Genomic DNA, 13,264 nt, shown 5'->3' on the forward strand with positions numbered 1-13,264 from the left:
TTTACTACTCATTAGCTACCTATGGCCTTCTGAATCTGCATACAAAAACTTATCTCCATTGTAGCCGTATAGTTCTAAAATTTGCGTTTTTTCACTTGTACATGTTCTACCATTGACTGGCTTTGATTCACTTGCTCTCGTCTTGACTCAAGTCCACACTAGCTTGTTTTGTAAAATATGTCTCCTAGCAGATTTCAATGCTACTCAGTAGAATTTCTCTTGCTCAATTGAAAAGACTATTTATGCCAAAGAAATCTTGCAGTTGATTGCTCTTTAGACTCCAAGAGCTGGGTAAACTCTATCTTGAACGTGTCAGAATCAATTGCAACCTTTGAAACAATAAAAATATGGGCTTTGAATAGCCCAATTTTCAATCACAAGTGAGTGGTGCCTGTGGTCGTCTAATTCTTGGCCCAATTTGCAATGCAAGTACTTCCACTTGCCAATTTATAGCATGCACAATGACTTATAGCCTCTAGCATTTCTTGACTGAATTGTGGGATCACTGTCCAAAACTAGCTTAGAACAATGATATTTTTGGCCAAAACATTAAGTCCTGATTTCCAAGGGTTTTTTCGTGATTCTAGGTCAAATTCTAGGCTTTAGCAAGACTTATGACTCAAAAACATTGTTAATCTTTACCAGATTTTACTAATCTCAACCCTAATTCACAATTTTGGTACGTAAACAATGCCCTAACAACCAAATTTTTCTCAAACTTCAGACTTCAACTGAGTTTCCTATGAATGTTTCCTAACCTGTGAGCTTTCGATGCAAATCCGGTTTCTCAGTTTTGTGCAGTTTTGCTTTCACTAGTTTTCAATAAATTTTGATTTTTTCGTCTATCTCATCGCGATTCAACTATTTTCGCACTTCTCGATTTTGCTCGATTTTATTTCTCCTCTTTTTTGACAAATTCAAAATTTTTGCGGCTCACAACTCACTTTGTTCTCGTTTTCTTGCTTTTTTTGTTGTATCTAGCTTTTTTGCTCAATTAGTTTCTTTCGCTCTTGCGGTGTGTGACTCCCTTGGTGATTTTTTTACCTTTTTTTCTTTTTCAGCTCCACTCCTTTTATTTATTTTTTGTGAAATTTATTAAATTTTAATTTTTGTATTTTGTAAATTTTTATATTTTTTAAAGAGTTTTTTAATTTTTAAGAAATTTCATTATTTTTTTGATTTATTTGTATATTTTTTGATTTTTTTGAGTTTTTTGGTTTATGTCTGTAAAATTTCAATTTTTGGTGACATTTTTTACTGTTTGTAAATTTTAAGGATTTTTCCAGATTTGTAATGAATTTTTAGACTTTCATTGTTTTTTGTAATTTTTAAAACATTTTCTTTGACTTTTGTGTCTTTTTTAATGATTTTTTAAAGTTTTTTTTGAGCTTTATGGTTTTTTGGCTTTTTATTGTTTTTTGTGATTTTTAAAGGTTTTCTATTTTTTGGATTTTTGTGATTTTATTATTTATTTATTTATAATCTTTCTCTCTAGGTTCTTTTTTGTGCATTTTCATGAATTTCTCTTTTTTCAAAGTGAATTTTTGAATTATTCCTATTGTTTGTGATTTTTTTTAGAAAACACACAAAAAAATCAAATCTTGACCTACATGGCATGGGGTTGACATAACAACGACGATGGGGGGAGTTTTCGGAGGGTGCACTGCAAGAGGCCGAGCAGGGAAATGATGGCTGGCAACTCGAGCGCAAGCGAGAGAGTGAGAGTCAAAGATATTGGCGTTGTCTGGCCTGCAGATTCACAGAACATGGGAAGGTGGGAGAGACGGAGATTACATGGCGGGTAGTTTGTCAATGTAGAGTGGGTGTGTGTGTATGGACCCAGGCACGCAAGAGAGAGGACGATGGTTGTTGTGAGCGTGCACAAGTAGCAGAAGGGAGACAGAGAGTCCACGTTGGGCGACTCAGCGAGGCTGTTAAGAAGAGGGAGAAAGTGAGCCTTGTGAAGGTATGTGGGGCCTGTGAGCCACGAGGAGAGTATAAAGAATATGTGTGTGTGCGCGTCGTGGAGTATCGTCTCGCTGGAACAGCAATAAACAAGGAGCAATCATCACATTTGCAAAATCATTATGCACACATTGATTTTTAGGTGCATACACAAGGGCAAAATAGTGCACACACACCTAAAATTTGGCATACACACACTCAATTAGAATGTACACACACTTGATTTTATTGGACACAATTGAAATTGACCATTCAAGCATGCAATTAGCAAATTAGCATTGCACATTAGCACATGAAACCATCAATTTGCACATTCAACTCTATGAGAATTTTGGCATTACAAAGACATGCAAACGTGCAAAATCAAAAGTTTCAAATCACGAATTGATAACGACGAAGAATCACACAAGATTCGAGTCCATAGGCAACATCCAACCACCGATTACACAATGTGTAGGCCGCTTTGGTCGATGCTCCAAAGCCCTAATCTTGCATTCCAAAATCCACAAATAATGAAGTGATTAGCACAATGCGACATTGTTAGAATGCAATACAAGCCTCTAATTAGGCAAATATCAAAGCATAAGCATAAATCTTAGTCCAATTAGTAGAAAATTAGTGTGCAAGTTAACAAAAATAAGTAAAATTATCAAAGGATTAGTGTGAAATTAGAGTGTATAGACACACAATTAGCAAGATATGATGACAAATTAGGGAAAATTAGTGAGAAAATTAATGATAAAACCATTCGAGTATGCCATAGTTACACTAGAGTAGGTCATTGCTCCCGGCAAATGTTGGAGATACCATCGTAGCATAGCCCCAATGACCAACAATAATTGTCAATCCAGAGAGATGAGATATCCGGCTACGGCATGGAAACACTCATCGATTAGTGAGCTATTCATGGCAACACGAATGCCATCTCTATGAAGTGAGCTTCACGGCCTATGGAGGAGCTTAGCCACAATGTTTGGCAATCTCCACATCCACTTCTCTTCACCTCAAATCAACCCAATCACACACACTACCGATTGCAAAGATGCACATATCACTAATCCCATCATGCAACACACTAATCACAAGTGCACACACATAGATCTATCAAGAATCCAAACTCCAATCAAACCTACATTCACACACAAAGAATTAGAGGAAAATCACATAAGCTTAGAGCGATATTAACCATTGATTAGTTGCAATCTAGCTAATCAAAACATCATTAACAATCATAGAAAGTATGAGAGAGACAGTGAAAGAGAATTAAGTCTTGATTAGTGTTAATCAAATCACAAGAGGAAGGAGAAGCTCAATGACTCCATAACTACACACCTCATGAGCTCTCACCAAAGAGTGGTCTCAAACAAATGGGGCTGAGAACCCTAATTTCAATCACACACTGTATATATACCTAGGTTAAAATATGCATTGTTCGGATGTCCAATTCCTTTAGGGCTCCACAACTTACTGAATCTGCAACCTACGCACACTAACTAACCAATTTTTTACAGCTTGGAGCTCCTATTGAGCACGTAACCCATTACAAATATTACAATGTCTTGAAATAAATCGAGAAATTACATACATGGAAATCTTGGAAAAATGTGAGAAATGTGTAGCCCAATCTCCACTGCTTCTTCGTGTTCCTCTTTGATATGCCTTCGTAAGTCTTGACCTTTAGCAACTTATGTTAGCTGACGTAACCTCAATTAACAATTAATCAAGTATTAAGTCTCATAATTAAGTCTAAGTATTGCAATCAAGTTTTAAGCTCTTGTATATTGTGAGCGCCTCCTCTCACTCTCTTCTAACTAGAGGCGTGCTCATAATAATAGTGAACTTTTATCATTGTGAAGTGAAAAAGAATATCTTATCTAAACTTTTACAATGATGATAACCACTAAATGTCCCTCTTTTACGTAAAAATAAGGACAAGTCTCCAACTATAAAAAAATCTACCTACACAGCGTATTAATTAGCTTGTAAAAAGTTTCAACTTAAGAATGATTTTTTTCAATGTGAAGTAGAATTTTACTCAAGATTGATAATTCTCTCGGTTAAGAGTGAAAGTATTTATGCTTATAAGATGTAAGAGAATTTTGTTTGCACTAGCAATATAAAATGTGGAATGAAATTTTTTTATAGGTGTTGATTTTTTCCTACTTTGTGGTAAAATCTATAAGAATATTATTAGAAAAAATTCACATCGTGTACTTGCAAGGTCTTGAGTGCAAATTATTTTCATAATGTGTTTGATGTTCTCTCTCTATAGGAAAAAAAAATATTATGTATTAATAATTTTATCTTATGAATTGAAGGTCAATAATAATTAAGAGCGTGATTATTTTTTACATCACTACTTTATTTTATTCTCACGTTGAGAGTAAAAAAAATTGACGCATAAATAAGAAAAAATAACCATTGACAAAAAAAGTACGATGAGAAAAATATATCACACTTCTTGGATTTTTTACACATAAGAGTGCAAAAGGGAATGGAAAAAATGCCTATTTCTTAGAGTGAAAAAAGCACTACAAGAGCCCACTTGAATTCTGACATCAAATTGCCGACATCAATGGCGGGTGTGGGTATATGTGTAGGTAAATCTGGAGGACGATCAACTTTCTTAAAAAATTAATTTTTGAATTTTTGACGCTTGTACCGGCAGCTATTCTGGTGCCTGTATCGGAAGCTATTCCAACGTCTTTATCGGCCCCTGTACCAACGGACCCTGCAAAAAACGAACCCGTGGGTCTTTCCCTACGTATTTCCTTCATTCTCCGCCTCTTCTCTTGCCATCCTCCTCCTCACTTGCAGCTGCAGATTTGTTTCCCAATGAGTTCCGGAGGTGAGATTCTTGCTTGTGGACTACTCCCCAACAAAAAGATGAGATTCTTTTCAAGTTTAATGCTTGTAGGTTTGTGTGTATGTGTGTCTAACATATAGTGTGTGTGTGTGTGTGTGTGTGTGTGTGTGTGCGTTTTTGCAGGTTTGAAGACGTTTCTAAAAACCTTTCTTTCTCAAATAGGCCGCATGTGAGTGCTCAAAAGTTTTATGCATTTTTATTTAATTCAAAAATACATTGTATATTGACAAAATATAATTTTAATTATTAGGCTTTCAATGCTTTAAATTTTTATACAATTTTGTTTTAAAGTTCTGCTTTGGGAAAATTTTGTTTTAAAATTATGCTTTGGTGTAATTTTGTTTTAAAATTATGCTATGGAAAAATTTTGTTTTGAAAGATGCTTTGCAGAAATTTTGTTTTGAAATTACGCTACCATCTCATCATCATCATGCGATTGATGAGCTTTAGGTTATAGGTTTTGGTAAGGTTTAGGTTTAGGTTATGGTATAGGTTATATGTTAGGTTATAGGTTATAGGTTAGGTTATAGGTTAAGCTAGGTTAGGTTATAGGTTAGGTTAAATTAGGTTTAGGTTATAGGTAAGGTTCGAGCTAGCTGCAAATAGTGAAAAAATACAAACAAACTTCAAAAACGCAAGCAGACTGTTGTAAGGTTAGATTATAGGTTAGATTTGGGATTTAAGTTAGGTTATAGGTTAGGTCATGTTATAGGTTCGGTTAGATTAACTTATAGGTTAGTTTTAGGTTATAGATTAGATTAGCTTATAGGTTATGTTATATAGGCTGGGTTAGAGCTAGCGGCAAATAGTAGAAAAAATTCAAACGGACTTTGAAAATGACTCGTGTACTTCAAAAAACGCAAACGGAATTTGGTTAGGTTAGGTTATAGGTTAGGTTTAGGTTATAGGTTATAAGTTACGTTAGGTTATAGGTTATGTTATGTTAGGTTTAGGTTATAGGTTATGTTAGGTTAGGTTTAAGTTATAGGTTGTACGTAAAAGGTTAGGTTAGGCTAGGTTGTGCGTAAAAGGTTAGGTTATTTTAGGTTGTACTTAAAAGGTTAGTTTAGGTTAGGTTGTATGTTAGGTCAGGTTTAGGCTATAGGCTAGGTTCGGTTAGGTTGTACGTAAAAGGTTAGGTTAGATTATAGGTTTGAAAAGCGCAATTGGACTTCAAAAGCGTACACAAACTTCAAAAACAATAATATATAATCATTGATCAATAAAGAAGAGATTATTATCATGTGGTCCTAATGTCCATGCACCTCTAGACCGAGGTAGGCGGGGATCGACCATGGCTAGAAAATGTGAGGTTGGTAGAGCTAGTGTCAAATAGTTGAAGGCAAACGGACTTCAAAAATGACTTGTGTACTTCAAAACACAAACGGACATTGATAAACAAAGTAAAATAATGAAATCAAACTTCAAAATCTCACAAAGACTTCAAAAACCCTAATATATAGTCATTGACCAATAAAGATGAGACTATTACCTTGTGGTCCTAATCTCCATGCACCTCTAGACCGAGGTGTGTGGGGATCGGACGTGGCTAGAGAATGTGAGGTTGTCATGTATTGTCATATAGTTAGTATTGTCATGTAGTTAGTAGTGTGTAGTTATAACAAGAGTGTTTTAATTATTTGTTGCATCATTGATAGATACAATATGGATGATAGGATGGCGTGTCCTTGTGCGCATTGAAAGCATCAGATCTTTTGAAAACAAAAAAATTGCGACTAGCACATACGCAATCACGATATCTTTCCAATAGAGAAACTACACAACCTGCGTTATCGATCTCATGTTTAGAGACAATACATCAAACTCAGCAAGTAGATATTGCTTCAACTTCATCCCAGAGAAGACGATTTTCAAACGAACAGCCGTCGGTTGAGTCCTCCCAACTAATACGTGATGTGGCATTTCAAGAAGTAGAGATGGAGCAGATGTTAGACGCGTTCTTTGACATGGATCCCATCATTGAAAACATAGAAGACGACAATATTCAAGGCAATACTACCAACAAACCTCATCCATCCCGTCCATGTTGATGGCATGATAGCAACAATAAAGAGGGAAAGATGATGCAAACTTTTCCATGCATGCCGCTTTACAATGGTGTAAAAATCTTAGTTCTCCGTACCACTTTGGCAATGCTTAATTTGAATTCTATCTACGGGTGGCCTAACGCCTCCGTCACAAAGCGTTTCAAGTAGATACATTGTATCAACTACAATTTAATAATGTGATCAAGGGGCTGACTTGTTCATGTAACGATAGATTTCTCAACGAGCAAATCTTGCTAGAAGTGAATCACATGCCTCCTACCCGTCCAGCCGCTAAAAAGCTTCTTACTAATTTGGGCTTGGATTATCACAAAATACATGCATGTCCTAGTGATTGTATACTTTTTTGCAATGAGTATGAAAATTTGGAACAATGTCCCAATTGTGGATCGAGCAGATATAGAGAGACACAAGGAAAATTTATCCTTGCAAAGGTTCTTCGACACTTTCCTATCATTCCAAGAATAAAGAGCATGTTCAAGTGCAAGTCTATAGCCGCTTTGATGACATGGCACTCAAATACTATTTCAACAGATGATGTGATGTTGGTACCTGCTGACTCTCGTGCATGGAAGCACATAGAGAAAATTTGGCCTACATTTAAGAAGGAGCCTCGGTGTATCCACTTTGGTCTGAAAATGGATGGAGTAAACCAATTCGGATTATGGAGTTCGTCATGGAGCAGGTGGCCTATTTGTCTGGTGAATTATAATCTTCCACCATGGATAGCTATCAAGAAGGGCCATCTGTTGTTGTCAATGATCGTCCCAAGAAAGTACAAAGAAAAGAACATAGACGTCTATCTGGCACCACTTATAGAAGATCTCCAAATCTTATGGACAAAAATTGATATGGTTGATATGTCCCAACCAATCGGACGACTGAATGTACATGAGCAAGGCATTTTCATGTGGACCATGCACAATTGGCCAGGATTCAGTAGTGTTCAAGTAAGTGCCTTTGAAACCCTCACACACATGTTATTCCTAGCTATGCCAACGCTTTTAAATTTTAATTTTGTGCTTTTTCAGGCTTGAGTTACTCGGGCAATCATGCATGTCCAAAATGTGGTCCTCGACTTGGCTTCTGCTGCTTAGAGCATTTGAGCAAGATAGATTATGAGGAGCATGGTAGATTTTTGCCTGAAGGATGTGAGGAACGTGGACCAAACATATGCAAACATGACATGCAACCACTGAAAGGGAGCGATTGGAAAAACATGTGGCTAGAGAGGGGATATTTCATGCCACTTGGAATGAAAAGACTTTCTATTTTCCATGAACTCCCGTACTGGAGTGACCTACTATTAATCATTTGCTTGACCCAATGCACATCTTCAAGAATGTGGGGGAGATCATATGGAAAACTATCACTGAAAAAAAGAAGAGCAAGGCCCAAAGAGATGACCTGCAGAGGCTGTGGGTTGAATTCCAGAGATGTGGCATCGTCTTAAACCCAATGGAAACTTTGATATAACAAAAGGTCCATGGGTTTTGAGTCGTGCAGAAGAGCAACAAGTCAAGAAGACTATATCTTCATTTAAGACTCCCACTGGATGCATGTGATGTTTGAAAATGGCTTTTACGAGAGATGAAAATCTTAGTGGTCTTAAGTCCCACGATTGGCACAAATTTTTACATTTTATCTTACCATTGTTTGACAGATGACATTAGAAGAACAATCTACAAAATCACTGAGTTGGTACGCTAGGTCAGTTCAAAAGAGATAATAAAGAGAGCATCGATGTAGCAGGTTTAAATGCTATTGAAGCAGTGTGCATGGTGGAGAAGTACTTTCCAACAAACATTATTACCATCCAAATGCATGTACTTGTGCATGTGTGGTTGATGAAGTTGCAGTTGTTGGGGTAGTCCATAGCAGGTGGATGTTCTTCTTGAGAGATTTATGAAGACTTTAAAGAGGTTCGTTCATCAAAGGGCTCACCCCGAGGGTAGCATGGCCGAAGGATAGCTTGTAGAAGAGTCTCTTGTCCTTATCAGTGAATTTTTGGGTTCAACTCATCCAGAGATGCCCCAAATGTGGACTACTCAGGTCAATGTCAAGGTGATAGGGGATGAGCCGCAGGGACAAGGCATCATTAGGAAGATGGACATCACAATGCGAGAAAAGGTTATGAGATTTTTCCTTCTCAAATTAGACATCATAAAAAGTGGCTAGAGAGGTACAAATGGGAAAAGCAACAACTCTTGACAGACCACCTGCAATTCAAGCACAACCGTTTCACTAGAAACCTTTCTTTTCGAGATCATCTTCACAAATTGCCTGACTTTCCAACTGGGCGGTGGTTAGATGTGACAATGTCAGAGGCAAAGAGGAATGGAGTGTTGTTTACTGAAGAGGAAGAGGAGATGTCAAGGGGTTGCGATTGGCATGTATATTTTCACAACTTCCTTTTTGAGCTCCACATGATCACATTACTTTAATAAGTTTAAGTCTGTTTTAATTTTGTGGCTGCAGTATCACAAATATGAAACTTTGTGGCCGCATCGGAAGCACTTCAGAGTGCAACGATTTGACAAACAAGGGTCACTTTTCACAGTGGTGTTAGGGCAAGCTTCGTCCAAGAAAGTAGGAGTAGTGCCAGGGATGAGAAGACACAGACTAGACAACTTGAATACTTTGGCTACATCCAAGACATCTTGAAGATTAGCTTTAGAAATTTTGATGTCTTTATCTTTGATGTCAAGTGGTTCAAAGTTATTACCAGCAGCCCTAATGCAACTGTTTGCAAACACAAGAGTGTATTGATTCAAGTGAACTCTAGGAGGGTGTGGACAGATGCGCGGTATACATTCGTACTTTTGCAGCATTGTAAACAAGTTGTGTCACACTAGGTCCACTATGGAGAGAAAATGATGAAAATGATCTATCTAAACTACACTAGTTCTATGTTGTTCAAGTTTCTCCACGGAGAAAGTGTGTGAAGGATTGGACGTTGAGGTCAAAGAGGTGATTCATGAATAAATTTCAGGGTGGAAGGATGATATAAGTTTGGATTTTGAGCTGGAGGTCAGTGGTGAGCATATGCCTGAACCTAGAGATGGGGTGTCAAATATTGAAGCTGTTGCGGAGAGCGACGAAGAAGTAGAGTTTGATGACGAAGATGTAAAAGTACAGATTGAGATAGACATCTTTGGTGCATCAAATCTCATAGAAGATGAGATATTAACTAATGATTCTTGCTAGGAACTCTTTTGTAAAACTCTTTTTATTAGTCTATAATACACTTTAGATTCATTCATTTGTGTTGGCGATATACTCTCCTAGTTTTAGTTTTCCTGTCACTGTGGCCGGCATGTCACCCAAGCAGATTGGCTTCTTTTTGACACAGTTCACACCAGAGTAGATCGCAATGGCACAGAACCTTTGGGTAGCAAGTTCCTCTAGACATACTACGATCGACCGTATGCCTAGGACTAGTGTGGCCCCTATACCGACCGGCCCCACACCTCAGTCGAGTGTGTCCCCTGCACCTAGGACTAGTGTGCCCCCTACACCGAGGGGTGATTCATCCTCGAGATGAGGTAGGCGTTGTTCTGGAGGTGGTGGTTGTTGTGGTAGTGTTCTACCGATGCATCCAAACCACCAAGAGAGCGTCCACCACTCTCTTCATTAGATAGCTCACCGATTGGCACACCACGTACACCTTGGGGATTGTTGGAATTAGGGTTGCAGGAAAACACACACAGCTTGGAGAAGACGAAGGAAGCTCAAGGCATACAACAGAGAGTGTATTACTTAGTGTACAATGAAAAGATAGATAGCCCTAGAGTGAAGGGCGTATATACAATGCACGGGGGAAAAACCTCCTAAAGAAGAAAAAAATGCCCCGACGGTCCTCAGTTGTTCACACAGATTACTACCACATGTATATGGTAACAAATCCCCCCTGGAGTGTTGTGGTGAACAAGAGCTGGCATAGGAGTAAAAGGAAGTGCCATGCCTTGAGGACATGATCAGTCCACAAAGGGGAGTAAGCCCAAATCTTTATGGAAAGCTTCGAACTTCTCACGAGACAATGCCTTTGTGAAAAGATCTGTAAGGTTGTCCAGTGTTGGCACATAAACCAAGCTGATCTTTCCTCCTGAGAGACTCTCCTTGACATAGTGGTAATGCACCTCAATGTGCTTTGTGTGAGCATGAAACATTGGGTTTCTTGCAATTGCCAATGCGCTCTCACTGTCAGTGTAGATAGTGTTGGCAATGTCCTATCCACCAACACCCAAATCAGCCATAAGGCGTCTAAGCCATACACACTCAACCGTAGCTGTGAAGACTTCCCTGTACTCAGCCTCACAACTCTAAGTGGCCATTATAGGTTGCTTCTTGATCAACCATGATATACATGAACTACCAAGCATGAAACCAAAACCACTTGTGGACGCTCGCGTTGTCAAAGAGTTGGCGGTCTTGCCAGGAAGGCGCTGGGCCTCTAGTTGTGAGGGTTTGTGGGAGATTGTGAAGGATTTCACTTAAGCAAGCTTAGTGTTTATACCAAATATATTGTGTGTAGCCATTGAAATTTTACACGCAGACACACACATACGCACACGTGAAACCCTAAAAAAAAAACAAAGATGAAAACACCAAGGCTTTTATCGTATCTAATCAAAGGTAAGATAAAAGGTTTCACTGATGCATTTATAGTAGCAAGTCGTTGTGCTCCAAATAGACTGTGAATGGTTCTTTGAAACTGTAACTTAGTGCTTACAAATATGTAGATGTTTTGCCTAGTGATAGGAGTGAGCCGTGTGTACAAGTCTTCTTGGTTCATAGTAATATTAAGAAAGCGAGACTCAACCCCTAGAGGATAATAAATATGTGCACATTGAAAGAATTAGAGTAGTCTAGTAGTGGCAAAATAAGAGGACGTGGAGAAAGAAGAATTTCTTGCAGTCTTTCCGGCCCAAAGAGTAACACAATTCTCTGTTGGAAGTGGATTTTACGGCTAATACAAACGTTAATCCTAATATTTTGCACAAAGTGAAAGAGTTGAGAGGTTACACCATTGGGATTATTCATCTAAGAAATTAGTTAAGAAAGCAGTCAAACAATGGAGGAAAGAGATAAGAGATACAACCAACACACAAAGACCCACACAAGCTCAAGCCAAAGAAGTGAAGCACACCTCAAGACTTTGTGGTCTTGTAGCCAACTTGATGAAGTAGAAGATGAGTAGTAATACCCAACACCGTTTGTGAGCCACCAACAATGCATCTTTATTGATGAAAGAAGGTTACATAGAGTGTATGAGTACTACAAGTGAGGAGATAGAAGGCTTGAGGCGTGAAGTAGCAAGCTCAAGATGTGTTGGGCTGAAATTGAGAGAAAGTTTCACTCAAGGAGATGGCTAGGAGGTTGGGTGACGGCCTGATAGAGTGGCTTGATTATGGGGATTGCTTGAGCGCTTGATGCCCAAGTGAGGGGCAAGAGGCTCTATTTATAGGTGAAGTTGCCCCTTGAAGAAGATATTTGCTTAGAAATATCCAAGGGGTTTATGTGACAAGTGTCTATCTTTTCAAAATATGTTGAAATTATCTTCAAAGTTTCTAGATCTTTCTCTTCAAGAAATATCTAGAGGTTCTTCTAGATCTTTCTCCAAATATCTTCTCCTTGCCGCCATATGTCAAGGGTTAAGCCTCCAAGGGTTGTTGAGCTATGGTGGGAACATGTGCATAAAGTAGCTATTTAAAAAACTGAGAGAGAGCTTGGCATACATCATGGATGGCATCAAACAAACTCGTAACCATCTTTCTATGACTAAGGCCACTTTTGACCATGCTACACATGTCATATGCCACCTAGGATGCCTAGTAGATAGCAGGTATGTTTTATAGGCTCATTTTATCATGGCTCCAAGAAGAGGTTCACAAAGGAGCCTGGGATCATAGGACAAAGCCCATTCCCAACAAGAGTGACACATCAAACTTCGACTAGCTTTTTGCATGCTAAATAGAAAATGCATATACTTATGCACACTTAAGGCATACACATAAAATCCATAATATTATAGGGCTTAGCTTTCGTTCCCAGTATGCACGTGCCACGGCATGACATCCACCCCCTCTAAACCTACACCTCCTCCGGTATGTGCCACAGCCAATGTTTGCAGGTTCGACTCTCTTGGAGTTTCTTCTTCTTCATCTTCATTGGGTGATTCCAAACCTTCATTCTCGCTTACTTGATCAGCCGGATGACTATCCTCTCTTCTTTTGAATACCTTGATTCTCTTTCCTGCAATCGGCATCTTTATCTCTGTTCCATCCAAATCAGCTAGGGTGCAAGTGGCATTGTCATGTACGTACTTGACTATATACAGTCCAAACCATCTTTTTGAAACCTTTTG

Source organism: Adiantum capillus-veneris, chromosome 28 (genome assembly GCF_014529385.1).
Source record: "Adiantum capillus-veneris isolate H3 chromosome 28, ASM1452938v2, whole genome shotgun sequence".
In the NCBI taxonomy this organism is placed as follows: Eukaryota; Viridiplantae; Streptophyta; class Polypodiopsida; order Polypodiales; family Pteridaceae; genus Adiantum; species Adiantum capillus-veneris.